The 22,733-nt window shown below is 41.2% G+C and overlaps 1 pseudogene; it reads left to right on the top strand.

Moving 5' to 3' along the window:
- The first annotated feature begins 2,653 nt into the window (after positions 1–2,653).
- Positions 2,654–3,457, top strand: LOC129677912 (DNA-(apurinic or apyrimidinic site) endonuclease-like; annotated as a pseudogene).
- Positions 3,458–22,733: the final 19,276 nt, after the last annotated feature.

The raw sequence follows: 22,733 nt of genomic DNA, 5'->3' as shown, positions 1-22,733 counted from the left end.
TCTCTGTACACAGGATTTAATAAAGTTAACCCTAAATCAAGAGGCTGAGCAAGAGACAAGATGACAGGGATTAAAGAGTAGGAGGGACTTTGAGTTGGGGAGTATTTAGACAGCGTGTAGAAGAAGCGGGGCTATTAGCTCAAGCTCCGGCTTTAGCTTAGGCTTCAGCTTCTCAGCTCCCTGGCTTTTGGTGCTTTAAACTGGCAAGCATTAGGCCTTGGGATTTTGTTTTGTTTTTCGTTTGTTGTTTTTTTTGTTTGTTGAGTGTTTGTTTGTTTGTTTGTTTTGGCCTTTTGCTCCTGATCTACTGAGCCTTTTGAGGTTTTTTTCATTCAGAGCTGAGCTGGGAAGGAAGATTAGCTGGTTCCTTTCTCTGCCTCTCTGAGCTATCAAATTTTTCCCGAGCTTGTGAGTCTTTATTGGTAAAATATAACAGTTGGGATTTTCCTTCTTTTAAACAACAACACTTAGCTGAGAAGATAGTTTTTTACTGAGAGATTTTTAACAGGGCAGCTTTAAGCTATTCACAGGTGAAGACAGAACAACACAGAAATGAGAAGTAGGCAGAAGACTAAAACATATTGCCACAATTAGTTTGAAGCCAAGCAGAGCAATTCATTCAGAAGCTAAGAGAATTCAGTTTGAATCAGTCAACTAGTAGAGGAGTTTGGGCCAGAACAGCTGAGTTGAACCAGCCAGTGAGAGTTCAGAAAGAACTATAAAAGGCTTCAGAACAGTTCTCATCTCATCCCCTCATCTAAGGAAATAAAAACAATATTTGCAAAAGTGAATGGCTTGTACTGAAAATTAAGAAATTGAAGAAGGTGCCAAAAGATGGATAGATATGCTATGCTCGTTGACTGGTAGTATTGAGAGAGCAAGAGCAGAGCTAGCTCCATCTTGTTTTTCAGACACCATTTTGGATGGTCCTGTCATTTAGGTGACCTAAGTTCTCCCACCAGGAACTTGGCAAAAAAAAAAAAAAAAAAAAAAAAAACCCACAGAGGGAAACTGGCAAGTGAAAAATCACAGGAGGAACTTGGCAAGAGCAAACAGGCCCACTGGAGGAACCTGGCAAGAATAATTAGGTCCTGCACCTGGAGCCAACAGGTGAAATAAAAGTACCTACCTAGTTCTGGGTCTCACCTAGGTCAATGGGTTCCTTTTTCAATAGCCTGTTTACCCCTTATGGTTTGGCCAGTCAGCCAGAACCAATCAGCTACCAACCCCCCTTCTTGCCCAATCCTGTAATGCTAAAGCTTGGAATTCCCTGCTTGTGGTTTTTCCCCTTTAAAAACTCTACCCTCCCTAGACTCCAGGACACTCTTTCTAAACTGCTGTGTCAGGACGATTGACGGCCCAAGCTCGAGCTTGAATAAAGACCCTTGTGTGTTTGCATTGGACTCATGTTTCGTGGTCTGTTGGGGTTCTTGTGATCTGGGCATATTAGTATTATGAAAATGTCCATCCTACCAAAAACAACCTACAGTTTCAATACAATTGCCATCAAAATTCCAACTCAGTTCTTAACAAAAATTTTAAAAAATAATATTGAATTTCATATGGAAATATAAAATACTTAGGATACCCAAAACAATCTTTAACAACAACAACAAAAACTGCTGGAGGTATCACCATCCTAAATTGCAAGTTACACTGTGGAGCTGCAGTAATAAAAACAGCTACCAGGTTTTTAAAGACTCATTGCTCAGGGATGCAGAGGCAGGCAGACCTTTGTGAGTTCTGGCCTACAAAGAGAGTCCAGTACAGCCACAGTTACAAAAAAAGAAAAAAAAAAAAAAGACTTGTTGATCATTGGAATAGAATTGAGAATCTACATATAAACCCACAGTCCTATAGCCACCTGATTTTTGACAAGAGGCCAACAATACATATTGTAGAACATCTACAACAAATGCATCTGAAGCTACATAGAAGAATGAAATTTGATCTTTGTCTATCATCCTATGAAAAACTCAATTCCAAAGGATCAAGGACCTAAACATAAGATCTGATACCCAGAATTTGATAGAGGAGGATGTAGAAATACTCTTGAATTCATGGGCACAGAAAAGAACATTCTGAGGTCACCAAGAATACAGGCATCAAATTCAACAACCAATAAATGAGAACTCATAGAGCCAAAAAACAAAAACAAACAAACAAACAAAAAACCTAAAAGATTTCTATATGGCAAAAGAAATCATCAGTCAAGCAAACGGCAGTCTATAGGATGAAAAAAAATCTTTATTAGCTGTACACCCAACAGGTGCTAAGTATCTAGAATATATAAAAGCTCAAAATTAAATAGCAAGAACACACACTTTCTTAAAATGGGACATGAAACTAAACAAAGATTTCTCAAAATATAAACCACAAATATTTGAGAAACATGTTTTTAATGTCCATCATCCTTAGTCATTACAGAAACACAAATTAAAACAACTTTTAGATTTCATCGTACCACAATCAGTATGGCTAAGATAAATAACAAAAACAAAAACAACAAACAAAAAAAAATTGAGGAGGTTGCAGTAAAAACACTGCTCTAGGTGTTCAGTGTGAAACATTTTCATTACAGGGGACGTCAAAACATAAGAAGAAGGGAATATCAGCAGAAGACAGAAGAAGCCCATAGACCAAGAAGAGTATGATGAGAGCAAAGGGGATCTCAGGAAATGGTTCTGTCCTATGTGAGGCTCCTCCAGAGCAGCAAACCTCACCCGGTGATAAATCTGTCACACTCAAGATATGAAACTAGAATTTGGATGGGCTTTAAGCCTGGATTAAGAAAAAAGGTTTGGGTAAAGGATAAAGCCCAGATACTTTGTGCCTCCAAGAGACCAAATATTCAAAAAACAAATTCCCAGCTGAATTCCAAGAGCTTCCTAAACCCACCCATCAGCACTGATCAGCTCCATCAGTCTCTTATAGCTTTAGTGGGGAAGAACATGATCCAGAGGCTGGGTATTTGTTGCTGAATTTGACTCCTTTGTGTTGGTAACAGCAAAAGTACCTAATGAAGGCAGGGATCCGGTAATCCGAGATACCACCATTGAGATGAAGCCTTTTGCAAGTTTCTAAAGGGCTTAGCTTCCCACAAGACCCTCATGCTGTGTGAGGATCTCAATGGGACTCATGAAGAAAATGACTTTCATATCCCCAAAGAAACAAGCAAACAAATAAAGTGCTGGCTCCACTCCCTAAGAGCGCCAAGGCTTGGAGAACTGCTGTAGAGTGAACCACTAGTTGACAGCTTCCAGCATCCCACCCCAGTGCTGTCTGTACACAGACTTCCTGGACTTACGTGATAAGTGTTCCATCCAAGAATGTTGGTTGGCACCTTCATGACTTTTTCTTGTCCCACTCCCTTTTATCTGCATTGTGTGACAGCAAGATCCATTCCAAGGCTCTGGGCAGTGAGCGCTGTCTCATCACCCTTCACCTAGCACTGTGACATCCCTCCTGAAGTAACTTTGTGCTTGGGAAATGGCCTCCTCCAACCCAGTAAACTTTTAGTGGTTTTTGAGAGAAACCCAGTGTACTTCTTCTTTATGAGAATATAAGTTTCTCAAGCCAGGTTCTTATGCTACTTAGATTTGTTTTTTAATGTAGCTTCTTCCATTTTAAACATTAAACAAACTTAAAAGAACTTCTTTGGGAAAATCCAAGCAAAAACAAAAGCCATAGTTTAAAAAGAAAATAAATATTTGATGACAAATATTGGCATGAATGTGGAGAAAAAGAAACATGTATTCACTGCTGTTGAGAGCAAAAACTTGTACAGCCACTATGAAAATCAGTGTGGCAGTTCCTCAGGAAGCTGAGATTGAGTGACCTCAAGATCCAGCTATCCCACTCCTGGCATATACCTAAAAGGATCCAAATCCTCCTACCATAGGACTACCTGCTAATCTGTGTTAATTGATGTTCTATTCACAACAGCCAGGAAATAGAAGCAACCTAGTTGTCTATCAAATGATGAGTGTGGATCCTGAAAATGTGGTTGTCTTAGTTAAGGTTTTATTGCTGTGAAGAGACAGTATGGCCACAAATCTTATAATGGAAAACATTTCATTGGGGCTGGCTTACACTTTCAGAGGTTTAGTCCATCACTATCATGGTGGGAAGCATGGCAGCATGCAGGCAGATGTGGTGCTGGAGGAGAGTTCTCCATCTTGAGTCACAGGCAGCAGAAGAAACTGGGTACCATACTGGGGGTAGCTTGAGCATAATAAGACCTCAAAGCTCACCTCTGTAGTAACCCGCTTCCTCCAACAAGGCCATACCTATCCCAATAAAGACACGCCTCCTAACGGTGCCACGCTCTATGAGCCAAGCATTCAAACACACGCGTCTATGGAAAGCACACTATTCAAACTACTGCACTGACATTTGTTTACAATAGAACATTATTTAGCTACTAAAAAAGGAAATTATGAAATTCACAAGTCAAATGAATGGAACAAATATTCTAAATGAGGTTACCTAGACCCAGAGAGATAAAAGTTGCATTCTTTCTCTCATTTGTGGATGTTAGCTTTGAATATTTATCATGTGACACAAACATCATAGAAGTCATCAACCACTTACTGATTGGATTTAAGTCATACTCCATCAGGTAAAAGCCATACCCGGCACAAGTATTGATCTAAAATGACCTACGGATAACAGGTCACAGGCCCAAAGAGAGAGCCTGCCAATGTTGTTATGCTAAATTGGAATAGTATTAAGCCGATTTATCTGTTACACCTACAGAAAATACATCTCTAACCCTCGTCAAATAAGCTCTCATTTGCAGCAGATGGGTGACTAACAGAGGCCCACACCGGGCCAATGCACAAGACTACAGACGCTCAGTTCTAATACAACATTTACACTGCCGCTTTCCCTCCCAAGACTCGGGGACTGCGGCTGAAGAGGCGCCAGAGAGCGCAAGAGCCAGGAGCAGCGGTTGGCTACAAGCAAGCACAGCAGGGGGGCTGCACGCAGGGACTCACAATGTCTGTGACGATATGCACGAGACCCGTGCAAGTCCAAGACAGGCTAATTTCTGTCTTGGAGGAGAGAGCTGGGCGCAACATCACATCTCTAGCTGGAGAGCCGTTGGCCAATGCTAGCTGCCGGAAGAGGGAGAATCGGTGCTCTGAGTGGAGCCTTTAAGAAGTTACCCATGCTCCCCAGTGAGGGCCACACATCTAGAATATTTGGGTACTACAATTTGGTCTTGATGTACTCAACTTTAAAAAACTGAAAGGAAATAAAGTTGCATAGGCAAGGGAGGTGGGATAGATCTTAGAAGAGTTGGAGGAAGGATGAATATGATCAAAATATGTTGTACAAAATTCTCAATGAACTAATAAAAATATTTCTAACGAAAAGGAGAACCCTCCACCCTTGACATCTCATCTCCTTGAACACTTGAGAGGTGACAAACTGTCCCTGGGGAAGCTTAGACAACTGTCTGCTCACCCTACACAGGGAATTGACAACAAATGCAAAGTAAGGATACTACTAACTTGTTCCACTTGCAAATCAATGTAGGGTTTTCTTGTAGGAGTAGGGATGAGGGGTTCCTTCCGGGGCAGAAAAGGCTCAAAGCCAGCTCCTTCAAAAGCCTATGTGGGCAGAGCAGACCACTCATGGAAGCTGTGATGATGGAACTCACTGTGCACCATGAGTTCCTGGGACCCTGTCCACCATGCAGGCAGCTCAACAGGTTAGCCAGCCTCCACTTATTCTACACTGCTCAGCTTGTCTGATCATCTCCCGGCAGTACTCTCTGCTGATATACACTTGGAGAGGTGAGGGCCTAGTGAATCTGGTCAGTTTCAGGCACTTCCTGAAGCTTTGGAGTTGTTTACTTCTAAGCTTAAAGAGGCTTCTCTGTAGGATGAAATGTTTTACTTCGCCCGTCTGTGTTTTAGATTCCTTCCATGATATAATGTTTTATTTTGATTTAGAGGAAATTGCTATGCCAATATCCTTCAGTACCCAAAAAAATCACTCCCACCCTGCCCCACTTCAGCAAAAATCTGTCAAGTTATTCTGAATCCTCCCCAGCTCCAGGTGTTTCCTGTGGGTAATTTTTCCTCCACTAACTCCACGCTGCTCCTTGGCTATAAATCTCCACTTTTCCATGCTGCATTTAGAATGGAGCCCATGTCTGCTCTGAAGAATCCTCTCACTGCAGTATTGATGCATAAGATAGTAATCGGTTTTACCAAATTACTGTCCAGCTCTGGGTTTTTCTTTAATGATATGCAATTTTGTAATAATAATAAATATTATATAAATATAATATATTCTATAAATATATTTCTATTAATAAATAGAAATAATAAATTTATAGCAAAAAGCAATAAACATTTGCTTCAACCTAGAAAGTTTTTATTTAAAGTGCTTAGATATATTGAAAAATCAGACTGATGACTTTGAAACACCAAGTTCTCTGTTTATCTATAAAATGTGTATATGATTGCCACCAGAAAATCCCAAGCTTCCTTTCGATGTGAACCTCTGTTTGCCCCTCTTGAAAGTGAGACAAGGGTTCAGATTCCAGGTCCATTCAATTCTTGGCTTTCCTGCTCAGACTGCCAATTAGAGCATTTTGCAATACAGACATCTGTCCACTGGACTGAGACCAGCTCATTTCACAGAGCGTTGTCAGAAGATATTGACTCTCTGTGGCAACCTGCATTGGATTCTAACTCATGCCCTCTGAGGTTACATGGCTTCCTCTTCTATCACTAAATCCTTTAAATGGCTACAAGTTAGGCACACTCATTTTTAGAGCTAACTAATTACAAAATAAAAAAGGCATCCTTGTGTCCTTTGATGTATGGGACGTTTACTGATGCTTACATTTATTGTTAAAAAAATCACTAAATCCCACTTTTATTTTTGGAATCTGTGAGTAGTTAGATCATTTTGAGACAAATGTATGAACACAGTTTAGATGGATTTTCCTCGAGCATTTGCTATCTGTTAGGCAAGGAGATAACCATGCCAGCTTCAGTTTCCTGAAGCTATCTGCTGGATACCTGAAAAATTCATTTGTCTCTGCAATATAACTAATTTTTTTTTTCTTTCCAAGGTAAGAAGTTCCATAAAGAGAAAGGTAATACTTAAAGTTGCATTACTCTGAATGTAGTTTACCTTTCAACTACATGTAATTACTTTGAAAGAGAAAAATCATAGAAATTGCTTTATTGTTATGTTTTTGATGGTGGGTGTGTTAAGTGATTAGCTTACAGGGAAAGATTATGTAACCACATTGATTGGGGCACCTGGCTCCTCCACACTTAATGAATCAGGCAGACTGGCAGGAAGAGCTAGGAAATCCCACCTGCCTCTCTTCTGCTTCCTAAGGCTGTGCTTAAAAGGAGGGAAGCCTTGATGGCAAGTTAGGAGAGGCAGTGGCGAGAGAAGCTTGACTCCAGACCACGCGTATAAACAAGGCAAGACACTGTATCACTTCCTTGTGGCATGATTTTAAAATTAATTGGGTGATGGTAAATGCCCAGCTAACGTGAGGGGTGTGCGATGAGACAGCAGAGTGGCTGTCAGAGCAGCCGTCACCACACAGCGCTCCAGGCCTCACCTGGCTGAATGCAGCGGGGGCCAGCCATGCTCCACTAGTCCATTTGTTCTACCTTCTAGGAGGCGTGTGTTAACAAACCCCATCATTTATTTGGACCCCATTATTTATTTATTTATTTATAAGAGACAACACAAAAGACAAAGGTCTACTCATCACCCTGTAGGCTGGGGCAACTCGATTTTCTTTCTTCACAGCCAATGGCCACTGTAGCTGCAGCCTGTTAAAAGTACAAAAATATTAAGGTCTGAGGCATATTTGTGCAAGGACAAAGCTTGACCAAACATAATTAGCTGAATTTAGACAAACTCTCAATCTGGCTTTCTTTAACTTGAATAGAAAAACATCACACACTTCATTGAACATGAATGAATTTGAAAATGAACATTTGGATTATCTGTGAGAATATCTTCCCAGAATAATAGGCCCAAGATTTTTTGATGTGCTTCGTGGAGTTCTTTGTTGACCCGAAGAATGCATCAGCCTTCTGTTTTCACTCTACTCCTATTTGCTGATTTTTGCTAATATTTATAATAACAGAAATAGTAGGTGAGGGAAAGCAAGAGAATAACAGATCTATTGACGTCTTTACTCTTTGTTTTTTCAGTGCTTCTTGTGCATTTTCTTGGGGATAATTAGAGATAAATGGTATAGTATTATATTTGCTCAGATAGCAATACAAAAATGCCTATTTCCATCATTTTCAGTAATAGACTTTCAAGCTATATTTTCCTCGAACTTGATCCTCATTATTCCAGTAATATTTAAGCTATTAATTTCTCCAGAGAGTGCTTTTTGAAAATGGTAAATTATAAGACAAATCCTAAAATTACATTTTCTTTAATTTACAGTATTGTTCAAGCTGTACTGTTAGCATAAATGAATAGTCTGAGCTGCAGTCTGCAATAAAGCCTTGAGCATTAAACAGTTGGCTTGGAGACAGAAACATTAAGAATATGATTGAATTTTTTTTTTTTTTTACAGAAGATGAAATAACAGCGTGCGCAAAGGCTCATTTATGATAATTCTAACATTTCGGCTACAGTTATAGAAACGTAACAACATTTACCAAAGAGAAAGGAAGAAAAGAAAGAAAGCAAGAGAGGTGAAGGGCTTTACTTTCTAACCGACTCCAATGATATCAATTTTGCCCTTCGTGGAGTGATATTTGCAGTTCCACGGGTTCTCCTTCCTTTGAGTTTCAAGTTTACCCTTTGGCGGGGGGGGGGGGGACACAAAGCAGGGCTTTTCAAAACAGAAGTCAGTGAAAGCAAATGTGTTTGTACTTGATGTCTAAAGCGCAGGCATGACATAAACATGGAACAGTGGCAACGGAGGCAGCCAAGCAGCCTGTTGCTGGGGAGGACAATGGAGTCCATAAGGGTCTCTAAAACATCAGTACACCGGCTTGTTTCAACATGAAAAGACATTAATTATGCTAGTGAACAATGAAATCGTATGGAAGTCTGTCCCGAGTCTGTGTGTCATCAGTATGCTCCATTACACACTGGTGATACCTAATTTCCTTTTGTTTCACATTTTTCAAGGATGGAAATTTTAAAATAAAGATAGAGACTACCTCTCATACGATTATGGAGCCCAATCTACTTGAAGACATGGGCAATCTGGTACGCTGCTAACAATAACCAGGGCTAGGCAGGAAAGGAAAGCTTGAATTCTCTCAGACTAAAATCACTACCGCCATCTAGTGGTGACTGGCTGTGAGTCTCCCAAATTCCAGAACACGCCAACAATTTTAAATGCCATTTTGTGGGTCAGAGAGTTGCGCTTTACAGGAAACGCCGCGAGTTCTGCGTTAGTTTCCTGAAAGACTTCACTACAGTCTGAAGAAACGTGGCGTCGTGAGCTGCAGTGCTTCACTTCGGAGGCGGACAGCATAAAGGACAAGGCCGCCATCAGCGCTGGACACTTCTGGGCAGAAGAGAACACACAGCAATTACCAATGGATGGTCAAGGCACTGACAGGGCTCAGAATGGCGCCGGGAATACAGCACGCTGGCACAGGAGGAAGCTGAGGAAACCACAGCAGCAGAAGCCTGGTTTTTGACTGGTGTCCTGCCCTAAGTTAACACAGGAATCTCACCAAGAATATGAATGGACAGGCCCTGCAAGATCCACATTTATTGTCATGACATTATGTCCCTTTTTTTCTAACCATAGTAATCCCTACAACTGTCCACTTCTCCTTTAACCTATGCGTAAAAATGCCGATTTTCTTGTTTCTTTGGGTCTGCATTTTTTTCGCCTTAAGATATACATATACAGTATTCTGTACTGCAGGACAGAAGAGGGCACCAGATCTCAATACAGAGGGTGGTGAGCCACCATGTAGTTGCTGGGGATTGAACTCAGGACCTAGGGAAGAGCAGTCAGTGCTCTTAACCTCTGAGCCATCTCTCCAGCCCTGGGATTGCATTTCTGAAACCTACTATATCAGATAACACTGGCTTAAATGTGTTTTGTTTTGTGTGTTTTGGGGTTTCTCGTCTTTTCCTGTAGAAGGATGTTTATTTGGTTTTTATGCTTGAGTATTTTTTTAATTTTTATTTTATTTTATGTGTATGAGTGTCTCCCTCCACCCCCGCCAAAAAAAAAAAAATAAAGGATCTGATCCCTTAGAACTGGAGTTACATAGATGGTTGTAAGCCATTATGTGGGTGCTAGAAACTGAACCCAGATCCTCTGAAAGAGCAACAAGTGCTCTTACTACTGACCCATCCTGTCAGCCCCTATTCGGAGTCTCGTGTGGCCCAGATAGACATTGATCTTGCTGTGTAGCTAGGAATGATCTTGGATTCCTGATCTTCTGCTTTCACCTCCCAAGCCTGCGATTCCAGGCATTCACTGCCATGCCTGGCTTCAGAGGGCTGCTCTGCTGTTCAGAGTGTGGGGCAGGAGCACTGTGAGGTCGAGGAAAAGACAGCACGTGCTCCCCTACATACACACCAACTCAGATGAGCAGGGACTGGAAAAGACTTCACAACTTAAGATTTTAGAAAAAGATAGGATAACTTATATAACCAGAGAAGACCAAAAAGGTAAGCCAGGCAGAGAAACAGTAAGAGAAGCCTCGAAGATAAGGTGTGCCTTGGCATGTTTGGAAGCTAATGGACAGCCGCTTCCTTGTAAAACATTCCCTTAATATACATGTGGCCAAGAAGGTGAGGTCAACAGGAGGATGCAGAGCTGATCTATGGTATAGTTATTGGGAGGGTCTCACACGTCAAGGTAAGAACGCTCCACTCTATGCAAGGACTGCACAAGGCTTTCAACAGACAGCACTGTGTCCAAGAAACAGGAAATTCTGCTCTCCATGTAAGTGTGAGGCCATCTTGTCTTCAGATGCTCTGTGGGGCTTATTCTCTTCACAGGTGAAGAGTGACTGCGATGAGGACACACTGACACGGTGGACTTTGGAAAGGCCCCTTTGTCACTGATGTGAAGGACCAGAGCAGGAGTTTCCCCCTCTGTTGGCCAGTGTGTCTCCCTTGTACAATTAACACAAGTGTGCTACATCCTGGTTACAGGTGCTCGGCTCCTACCCTCCCTGGCCACTTAGTACTTCCTTGCCTTAAGGTTATTATTAATTCTATAACGATCTGTAGATCCATAGATGCAATCTCTTAACAAATTATAATTATGCCTGCACTGGGTAGTCTGGTTGTTGTTGCTGTTATTGTTTAGATTTTTTTGCTGGGGGAGGGGTTGTTGTTTGTTTGTTTGTTTGAATCAGTTTTACACAAGCTCAGCTCACCTGGGAAGAGGAAACCTCAATTAAGGAACTTCTCTATCAGATTGGCCTGTCGAAACTCTGTGGGACAGTGCTACCCCAAGGCAGATGGACTGGGAAATGTAAGTAAACTGAGCAAGACATGAAGAGCAAGCCAGTCTCTTGGCATGGTCACCTATTACAAACCAGGAAGCAGGAGCTGGAGAGATGGCTCAGTGGTTAAGAGCACTGGCTGCTCTTCCAGAGGTCCTGAGTTCAATTCCCAGCACCCATGTAGCAGCTCACAACGATCTGGTAACTAATTGTTGACCAGGCAATTGTGGCACACACCTGTAATCCCATCACTTTGGGGACAGAGGCAGGTGGATCTCTGTGAAGCCAGCCTAATCTACAGGCAACGTTCCAGAACAGTCAAGGCTACACAGAAAATCCCTTCTCAAAACAAAAACAAAAATAGGAAACCAAATAAAAAGAAAAAGACAGGTAAATCTGCTTATGTCTCACGACAACCCTCTTCAGAACTTGTTTGACCAAGAACTCTTACTGTAATTGCACTGAAGAGCTGTGTGCTTGGGAAGCAGTGGCCTTTGAGGGACACCCACTCCGAACATCGTCCTTAAAACCCCATTCTCAGTCTCACATCAATTCGTCTACATGAAGCTTTACATTTTCCCTGTCCTGCTTTTTAGTTTTTAGTCCGAGTTTCTAGCCCCCCAGTTTAACAGACAGTGGATTCTGTCTGGAAGCAGCTCTTCTGCCCTTGAATGAGCACAGAGCCCTTCGATGGTGTATATTTACATCATTTCCACCCCTCCTCCCAACTCATCTCCATGATTTCTCTCAGTTCAGGACTTGTTTAATCACTGTAACGTATAAATGCAGCCTGCTGAGATGGTTTGGTGCTCATGTGTTTAGGGCTTTACCACTTGGGATTGAGTAACCTATCCAGGGGCTCATCCCTAGAGAAGACTAATGCTCCTGTCTCAGCATCTCTTAATTACTTGTCACCCTCCGGTGGAGTGATATCAGCTAGTGCTGTCACTGTAGCGGTCTTTAGGCAACCACATTGTTGAGGTTTTGTGGGTGCGACCTCCCTGTCTCGTAAGGAAGACACAAACTCCTGGTCCTGTAGCTCTTGAGATCTTTCCGCCCGTTCTTCCACCGTGCTAGCTGAGCTTTCAGCGTTGGGGTGGTTGTGTTACAGATGCATTGACCGGATTTGAGTATTCCACAAATGTTGTTCTCTGCACTTTGACCAGTTGCACCCAAATCATGCAGTCTTGGTCATCTCAGGACCTTCCTCTCATTTCTTCATCCCCAATGGAATGTCCTGATGTAGGACACCAGAAGAGCCTCCCTGTTCACCCTCTCTAAAACTCCTCAGCCAGTTCTGCCGTGCCCCTCAAAGAAGGACTCTTTTACTCCCACACTTGCCCCAACAGAGAGGAATGACTCGGCTGTTCTTTGGTGCTGAAGTTTAAAGGGTCTAGTGTTATATAGCACCCATGGGATCAGTGTAAACTTTGAACCGAATTGCTGTCCTCAGCCAGTGTCGCAGGAGCCATTTGGAAAAAGCAGACCCAAAAACTGAGAATGAAAATAAGAAAAACCTCATGTTTCAAACCTATCAGAGTATTTGTCAAATTATCTTGCAGAAACAAACATCTTTGGAGTAAGAAGTTCTAAAATGGATTATTATAAGAACATTATTATTTACCATTATTCAATAGCAAGATGGACAGTGATATTGTTGTTTGATGGGAAATATGGAAGAGATTTTTAGACTTAACAGACATAGTCTCCCAACTTTATAATCCTATTTTGATGCTTATATGTGCCTACAGTATTTGCTTATAACACAACATAAAGAGTAGCAAGCTCAAAGTTGCAATAAATTATGCATAATTTAGTCTCTTAGAAAGTCTATAAACATTGTGAAGTGTTCATTTTGTTACATGATGCAACATCTGAAATCATATTTCTCTGATGTGTTTATCTCAATGTTATAATTGTGACATGAATTCTTCTGCATTTATTTTGTTTGCAAAAAGCATTTTATTAATTAGTTACACCACTCTCAAGGGTATTGGGTTTTTTTTTAGAACCTACGGTGTCAAAACTTCTGCAAGTATATAACTGTGACTCATTTGCAAATGAAAAGAAGTGTTATGAAATAATTTCTAAATACCATTTGAATAGCAAAAATATTCCCAGAGAACATACTTATAAAACATTTCTAAGCACTGAAGCACTTATAAACTTTGTCCTTTATTATTCTCCATTTACCATCCTATGTTAGTTCTGTTCACAAACCCAGAAGGTAGGGATCTTGTCTTTGTATTCTGTCATTAAGAAGATATCAACCTATCAGCTTATTTTATGGTAAAATTGTTTGCAATCCTTGCTTTTGTTTTTATTTTATTTACCCATATTACCAATTTGTTTATTGTGTTGAACCTTTGTGTGGGAATGTATTGCATGTATTTTGTTTCCATTTGGAAGTATGACTAATTCTTGAAATGCATATTTTTGTTTGTAAAATGATTTTTGTTGCAGCATTATGCTTATTGAAATTTTGTATAAGTGACTCACTTAAGAAGTTATTTTAAAATGAGTTTCTTCAGAAAGCCTTGAGTTTGTTTTTAAAGAGCCCCTACAAAAACAAGCTAGCTGGATGAGAGCAGGGACGCAAACTCACAGATTATGGAATTCAGGCCCCAACCCCACGAAGAGAAGGTTAAGGCCAGCAATATCCAAGGAAAGGAAGCAACGCTGTTGGCTAGCAATGCGTCAGCTCTCCTGCTACCGCACTCTGCTTGGTGGACTTTTCACCCGGCTTAGCCTTTTTCTGAAGGTGGTATCTCTCAAGGGTCCATATCCAGCACCATACTGTGTTCATGCCTTGGGATTTTTTTTTCCCATCCCCACACATGTTGTCTAATTTTTTTAAAAAGTTCTTTTGGCCGCCTAGAACTGGCCGATGGCTCTGCGTGAGCTGAGACTGTACCTGAGGGTGGTGCTTAGATTTCTTGATTCTTGTACTGTTTTGGCTTTGAACTGGTGCCCTCATTTCTATGCAATTTCATTTATTCACCTAAACACATATAATCACATTTTATTTCATGGGAACAGCCCTCACAGACCAGCTTACAAAAACCAAAGGCCATGAGTCTTTTTAAAACCCTAATTTTAACCAAGTGGATATTCACATTTTCAGCTTTCCAGTGTTTCTTTCCTTTCTTTCTTCCTTCCTTCCTTCCTTCCTTCCTTTCTTTCTTTCTTTCTTTCTTTCTTTCTTTCTTTCTTTCTTTCTTTCTTTTTCTATACTTCTCCTGGGTAAGTACCCAAAAGACACTCCACCATATAACAAGGACACTTGCTCAACTATGTTCATAGCAGTTTTATTCCTAATAGCCAGAATCTGGAAACAACCTAGATTTCCTCAACAGAAGAATGGATATAGAAACTGTGGTACATTTACATGATGGAATACTACGCAGCTATTGAAAACAAGGAAATTATGAAATTTGCAGGCAAATGAATGGAACTAGAAAAAGATCATTCTGAGTGAGGTAACCCAGAAACAGAAATATGTACCCAGAAATGGTATGTACTCACTTGTAGGTGGATATTAGCCATATAATATAGAAAAAAACATACTAAAATCTACAGACCTAAAGAAGCTAAACAACAAAGAGGTTCCTAGGGAAGATACTTAATTCTCATTCGGAAGGGAAAACAGGAGAGACACTGGAAGGAATAGAAGAGAGGGAACAGGACCGAAGACTACCATAGATATCTTTCAAAAGACTCCACCCAGCAGTGGATCGAAGCAAATGCAGAGACTCACAGCTAACTTTTGGACAGAGCACAGGGAGTCTTATGGAAGAAAGGGGATATAGAAGGACTCAGTGGGGACAGGAGCCACAAAGAAGACCAACAAAGCCAAAAAGAGCTGGGCCCGGGGAGGGGAGGGGGACTTCAGAGACTGGTGCATTAACCAAAGACCATGCATACAGAGGACCTAGACCCCCTGTTCAGATGTAGGCCATAAACAGCTCAGTCTCCATGTGGATTCCCTAGTAAGGGGGGAAGAGACAATCTCTGACATGAACTGGGTTGCCTGCTCCTTGATCACTTCTCCTTTGTAGAGTGACCCAGCCAGCCCACAGAGGAAGAGGATCCAGGCAGTCCTGATGGGACCTGATAGGCTAGGGGCAGCCAGGAGGGGAGGAGGACCTCCCCATCAGTGGACTAGGGGAGAGGGATAGGGGAGGAAGAGGGAAGAAGGGTGGGCCCAGGAGGAGATGAGGGAGAGGGCTACAATTGGGATACAAAGTAAATAAATTGTTACTAATAGTAATGATGATGAAAAAAGAAGTTTTCTGCTAGCATGTGTGTCTGCACATCAGAAGAGGGCACCAGAGCTCACTATAGATGGTTATGAGCCACCATGTGGTTGCTGAGAATTAAACTCAAGACTCCTGGAAGAGCAGCCAGTGCTCTTAAACTCTGAGCCATTTTCCCAGCCCCCTCTATATAGTGTTTCTTACACTACCTCAATATTTCTTATTTTTTCTTTTGATTTTTAACTTTGTTTCTTGTTGGTGTTTTTTTTTTTCTTTATATAAAACTTAAAAAAAAAAAAAAGAAAAGAAAAGAAAAACAGGTCTCATGTATCTCAGGCTAGCCTTTGACTCACTAAATAGCCAAAGGTGACTTTGAACTTCTGATCTTTCTCCTTTACCCTCCAAGTACAATAAGATTATAGGCATGTGCCACCCTTCCCTATTTTATTCTTGGGGTTGCACCCAAGGCTTCATGCATCTACCAACTGAACTTCTTATTAATCCTCAACAACTTCTTATTAATTCTTTAATAATTGTAAATGCACTACTCCTGTCTTTTTTAAAATGAACTTTTTTTTTTTTTAAGAAACGTTTTTTTAGAAATGTAACCCAAGCTGGCCTGAAATTCATTATGTGGCCTTTTTGCCTCCACCTCTGGGACACTGGAATTACAGGAATGGGAGCAACACACCAGCTCACATTTCTGAAAGTAAAACAGGGCTCTTAATTATAAAATCTCTGCCTATCTGCAGTAACAAGTGATGCCAGTAATTGTCGTGGCTCAGGGCAGTTTTTCTTCTTCTGACATGCATGCCGCACATCAAGCAGATTTGTCTCTTCCATGTCATCATTTCTGAGATACTCAGGTTGACAGAGCAACAGCTACATTGAGTAACACTTGTCTGGTATGTCGCCTCATCCATCAACTCTTAAAGCTTCCACTGGAAATTGTGTGGATAACGTGCTGCAATTGGTTGGCAAAGCAAGGAGCATGGCCCTACTTAGAACTTCCAGGAGGCTGGTAAGTCCTCTTATTTTTCACTTCATTTCTTTTTTTTTATTATTTTTTATTACATTTACCTGTAGGTGGACGCATTCCAGTGGCTCCTTTCTTAAGGTTAATCCACGTGGTCAGGCCCGGCCAATGAACTTCCCCTTAGAAGGCAAGCTCACCCTACACCATAATGAAGAGGTCAACAGGGTAGTTATTCTCATGATGGATACTGTATTTTCCTTCCCAGCTTTCCCCACCCCAGTGCAGAGCAGAGCAGAGCCACGGGGTTGGGAAGGTGTGCCTGTTCTTCTGAATTATTCGGAGCACAGCTTTCCCATTTCTTCTTCACCTGTGAGCAGTCTTTCCTCAACGCTTTGGACCTCACCCCTTCTGTAAAGCTTTCCCATCTTCTGTGTGTGCCCGTCACGTGTCGGACCTGTCAACTGCCAGATTAACCAATCTGCCTTTTTCTCTCTTTCTTATCTTCTCCATTCTCCTCTGCCAGGAAGCTGCTTAGATTCACAGCTTGCCTGCCCGGGAGTTTTTCTTTTAAATGCTAATAAAAATTATCACAGAGCTTCTATTTGAGGCTGTTCTTACATTCTTTTATTGGCCAGACTAAGGAATCCAAGAGGGGCCTGGTCCCCCTGGTGTCATCTGGTATCTAGGGACACCCCAAAATGTCATGTACCCAGGAAGGAATGTCATACAGGGGGGGAAAAAACACAAGCAGCAACCATAGGTTACCTGCAGTCCTCGCCCTTCTCATTGTACTGGACATTCTAGCTTGGACTGCATGATGATCTCCTTCGTGGACTGTTGGCTGTCTCTCTGGCTTCTTCCTTCTTCATGTCTTTGAAAGGACTGTCTACCCGCCTGGTGTTAATATGCACGTATCTCACAGGCATCCATCTTGCTGTCATCCTAATATTTTCCTTAAACTCTTCTCATACTTATTAATAGATCATAATCTGTATCTCTAATCTAGATGTCTGTCTTGAGCATATATCCAACTACCTCCTGGATATATATACTTGGTTATGGATATTAGCTAAATGTTAACCAAGTTAAATATACATATTTCTACACAGATTCTCTTTCAAATGGCAAGGTGAGTTTCCTAGCTCTCCATGCAAAATAAATAGATGACACATTGATAGATAGATAGATAGGTAGATAGATAGATAGATACATAGATACATAGATACATAGATACATAGATGATAGACAACAGGTAGATAGATGATAGGTAGATAGACAGACAGATAGATAGACGGACAACAGGTAGACAGATGATAGATAGTTGATAGGTCTATAGATGGTATAGATTATATACATAGGTCATAGGTAGATAGATAGATGATAAATAGATACATAGATGATAGACTGATAGATAGATAACCAAGAAGCATCTGAACTTTGAGATTTCTTTCAAAGTTACATCACCTCACTGTGAAATTATTAGAAAGTAGGCTATACTCACTGTTTGTATTTTTCAGCTCAAGCAATTGCAGTCCAGCTTCTAGCTTCATCACTACACTGATAACATGGTGGTTAAGGCTACCTAAGTCTTAGAATTATGGAACAGCCAATTTATGCCTGTACTGCTTTACATAGTGTTCCTAGCCTCCATGAATTCAGTCACCTCATTTGTAAAATGGGGAACATAATCATATATGCTTACAGAAATTACTAAAATGATTCAGCCAGTACTGGTACAATACTTGCAATATGTTTAATATTTTATATCATATAAATGTTTTGTAGTAGTTTTACAATATCTATGGCTAGTTCATTGTTCTTACGTTATTTAATTTTCAGGAAACATTTATAATTTTTAGTCAATCTTTCTGTTGGAATGCACTCTTCCTTTCTATTTCTATGATACTTGTCAATCGTTGTCTCTTTTTCTTCCTCTAATCCCTTCTTACAGGTCTCAAGTATCTCCTAAAAAGCAACCTTTCATCCTCCTGATATGATTCCCTCACATGCAAGTCCGTTATCTCCAGAAAAATCTTTGATAATTGGGTCTTCATCAAGTCTCAGCAGGGCTAAGCACATCCTCTCCCACGAGGCCAGACAAGGCAGCCCAGCTAGGGGAGAGGGATTCAGAGGCAGTCAAGAGTCTTAGACAGCCCCCCACACACACAAAACTGTTAGGAAGACACAAGCTGCATATCTGCTACATATGTGTAGGGGGACTAGATTCTTTGGTTGGTGGTTCAAGACTACAGACTTTAAAAAGACTTGGCAAGCATTCTACTCTTGCAGGAACAAATTATTCAGTTCTGTTACTACCTCCTTTTGACTTGCATGGTTTTTGCTGTGTGCCAAAACTTCCCTGGAGAGATGCAACAAATACACATCACCCCAGAGAGGGGACTCGTGACAGACCAAAGTATGGATAACAGCAGAGCCTAGCTTGATGAATCAATGAGTTTCATTGGAGCTACTTAGAGGAGCAGAAAGGACTCAGAGTCAGCTGCACTTCTAAGGCTCATCCACTCCGACAAGTGTGATAGCTCACAAAAGCCGGGAAACCAGGAGCACAGTGCAAGGGGCTGTAGCAGGCCCCAGCATGACAAACACAGCTTGGGCAGGCCTTGCTTTTTCCCTCCCCCTTGTAGAAAAGGGTTTACATCCCTAAAGCTGGCCACCAAGGTCTGTTCCCTTATTTGGACACTTTCTTCTGCCAGACTCATTCCTAACGCTGATCACCAAATTTCAGCAATCAAGAGCCTCCTTTTGGCTGCCTTAATTTAACATCCTCAATCAAAGCATAGCACTGAAACCTAACCCAATCTAACACAAACCTTCCCATTTCCCTCTTTAAAAATCACACCTGCAAGGTCATTTGCTGCTGTTTTCTGCCTCAGTCAGAAATCAGACACCTTTCTTCCTCGTTTAATAATATGTTAAAAATATGTATTTGGGTAGGCCTACTCCAGGTTCAGGGGGGAGCACCCCAAAGTGCGTAGGTCCCTTTACACCATACCGCCTGCAAGCAGCTCAGTGGGTTGGAAAGCGTCCTTTCCAAGTGACTGGTCTAAACCTCTTCCAGTCAGCTTGGTTAGTTTCCTCTTCTAGACAGCTGGTCTGGTCTCAGTCTTCTGCACAGCTTGGGTTGTCTGAATATTTGCAGTTTTTATTGTTTACTATAGCAGGGAGGGTCCTCATTAATCTGATCATTTTAAGGGACATTCTGAAGCTCTTTGAGTTGTGTATCTTCCCGCCCAAGGAACTTCAATGTAGGATGGAATGTTTCAATCTTGGAGGAAACTGTTACACAACACTTAAAAATTTCTGTGGTCTTCTTGAAGCCACTCAGAGAGCTGTTCCTGCTAGGCTTAATGATGCTCCTAAAGGATCCAGTCTGTCCACTTAATTTTCCTCATCATGGGGTGTGATGATCTTTTTACGGAAAGTGGTGCCTGGCTCTCCTCTTAGCTGTGTCAACATTACTTCTGCTTGCTTTTTAAGAAGGCAACACAAAGGACATCTTTCAATCCTGATCAGAAAAGCTAGCATTGCTTCCACCTGGCTCTCACCCAGGCAGCATTAGCATTCTGGCCCTTCAGAACCAAGCCACCATGCTGTAGGCAGTGACATGGAAAAGTGCCATGTGCTTATGCATGCTGCCCATGACCCCAGCTGAGGACCCAGCTGACAGCCAGTATCAACCGTAAAGTGTGGGTAACCTCAGCTTCAAATAAATGATGACAGCCCTTTCGGTTGATGGCAAGTTCAGCAGAAAGGAGCTGAAATGGCAATTTCAGCCAATATGACAGATTTGTGAGCAAACCAAATTTCACTATGTAACCCTCTATATTTTTGTATATTTATTATGCAGCAATGGATAGCTGAAAGAGTACTAAAATGAAATGCAACCCAAATGCTAAGAGCGACTCCTTAGGTAAGCCTCCAGCTGGATACAAATGTCATTTTAGAACCACAAACCCAGAATGATCCAATGAAGCATGAAAAACTGTGCCTAAAATTTACAGTTGGATTGTGTGATCCACAGAGCACAGATGCAGAGAGCTGCATAACCTAGAGCTGTTCCATGTTGAAGTTCTTGCGCTTTTACAGGCTCTGGCTGCCTTTCCCAACCCCCACATGCTCTTCTCCACACAGCAGCTAGAATAGCATCTGTAAAATGTGAGTCAAATCATGTCTTCTTCCTGCCCCAAAGGCTTCAGTGGCTTCCAATTTTACACAAAACACAATTCCAATCATTCCTCTGGCCAAATGCCCACCTATTTATGCACCCTACCTAGCTCGTTTCCTTCTCCCAAGCTCCACATATGTCTACTTCATCCAGTTGACGTCCTTCCTGTCCCTAGAGCTTGCCAAGTATGTTTCTATCCTGGAATTTCCCTCAGCTTATTTCTGTCCAAGATGACTTTAGTATGGGGATTAAAAGACATCACAACACAAAATCCACCTCCCAACCCTCCACTGCTTTTCTTCAGAGCTAACCAATGTCCACTTGACATGTGGACATCTATTTACATGGGTTGGATCTCCTTCCATTAGAGTATGGATAACATGAACGTGGGGACTTTGTTTTTTTCTTGCCTCCAAAACATAAAACAGTGTCTAGAACCCAGTAATTGTTGTTGGGCACACGAATGAATGTTTTTAAAGGAAGATCCAAGGTTGGTACGGTAGGACACAGCAGTCATCTTAGAGCTTTGAAGAGCTTTGTAGAGATCAGAAGGTTAGATTTGAGACCTGGGCTATCTAGTCATTGTCACGCAAGAGGCTCAACTGCCATAGCCATACCTTGTCCAAAAGAAAGAGAGACACACAAGATGTAAACATTTTAAATCAAGTATGATTTACACTTAAGATTGTGTTTCTGTGTGCACTCATTCTGATTATAAACAGGTATTAGTAACTGATGTTAGCTGTGTTATATATTTTCTGTATGCAAACACACCAAAATCTGTAAAAACTTTTTAATATAAAATATTGACTATGAATTGCATGTATAAGAGGAAAATGCCACCTGAATACAAGATGTAGCCTAAAAACGCAATAAGTAGATTGGCAGAATTTCAGAAGGTATTACATGTTAATCTGTCATAAATCTTATTCAAAGTACTATTTTAAAGGAATGCAAGTTTACAGTGCTGTGGACATCCTTTGTGTGTTTGTGTACGTGTGTGTGTGTGTGTGTGTGTGTGTGTGTGTGTGTGTGTATTTTCAAGACAGGTTTCTCTATGTAGTCTTGGCTGTCCTGGACTCACTTTGTAGACCAGGCTGGCCTCTAACTCACAGGCCGGTCTTTCCTGCCTCTGCCTTCCAGGTGCTGGGATTTCAAGCATGCGCCTCTGCTCCCAACTACTGTGTGCTTCCTTAACACCATTCGTTCACATATAAAACCCCCATTTCTTTGCCCAGCACCAAATTTCCTTTAAAAGGTCCTTTAATATTCCCATAGTGCAATGAAACTCATTTTCTAAAGGCCTCGAAATCAAGTTTTCATATTTGTATTTATTAAAAAAATATTTCAGGAATATAGAATTCTGGGTTAACAACTGTTTTCTTGATCCATTGATTTCCTGGATGATGAAGGTTCTATGAAGACATGAAAGAATGGAATCAATTTGTCATGTTTACAATAAAAGCAAATAGAAAGTGAGTGGAAACTATATGTTGCCAACTGAAGTTCAGAATTAGGGTCACAGAGATACGAAAGGCCACCTCTCATAGCAAAGGAGCCAGTTATGAAGACACCGTATCTCCACCCATGTACTCACCAAACAGTAAAGCTCAAAAGCAACACATGAGAATGGACAGAAGGTCAAAGAGAGATGAACAAATCTACTCACAATCATAAATGTCAATGTTCTCATCTCAACATGGGCTAGAAACTGTAGAGTGAACATTGTAGAGCTATAAACAGCTCAAAAAACATAACCAGCTCATTTGAGCTGTTTAAATTTTTAACAAATGAACAACAAAATGCAGATTTCTTACATGTACAGGTGGAACATTTACCAAGATCGGCTCCAGTCTGGGCCCTAAAATGAG

Source organism: Psammomys obesus, unplaced genomic scaffold, assembly GCF_907164565.1.
Source record: "Psammomys obesus unplaced genomic scaffold, mPsaObe1.curated_primary_1811, whole genome shotgun sequence".
In the NCBI taxonomy this organism is placed as follows: Eukaryota; Metazoa; Chordata; class Mammalia; order Rodentia; family Muridae; genus Psammomys; species Psammomys obesus.
This window is presented reverse-complemented; position numbering and strand designations above follow the sequence as displayed.